Here is a 345-nt window from a genome sequence, read left to right on the forward strand (position 1 = left end):
CAATACAAGCTGTAATATTGTTATGCATTTTATTTGAGAAACAACCGCAAATAACAGAAGTAGAAAAGTTGCTCTCCACCTATTCCTGTTAAAACCTCATTCACTGAAAGGTCATAATACCCCTGCCTTATAGATTCTGAAAGGCTCCAGACGTCCCCGCCCCCTCCACAGACGCTCAGCTGCACCTCTCCAAAATTGTAGCTGACCGCAGACAGTGCCGCAGACAGGAGGCCGGCTTGTTTTGTTTTTATGACCGAAATTGTGGAAAAAAACTCGTGAATTTTGAGCGCTAGAAGAGCGAGGTGCGCAAGACGCTGGGACCCTTTTTCCACCTGCTTTAAGAGT

This window comes from Cyprinodon variegatus, unplaced genomic scaffold (genome assembly GCF_000732505.1).
Source record: "Cyprinodon variegatus isolate N-32 unplaced genomic scaffold, C_variegatus-1.0 Scaffold1105, whole genome shotgun sequence".
Classification (NCBI taxonomy): Eukaryota; Metazoa; Chordata; class Actinopteri; order Cyprinodontiformes; family Cyprinodontidae; genus Cyprinodon; species Cyprinodon variegatus.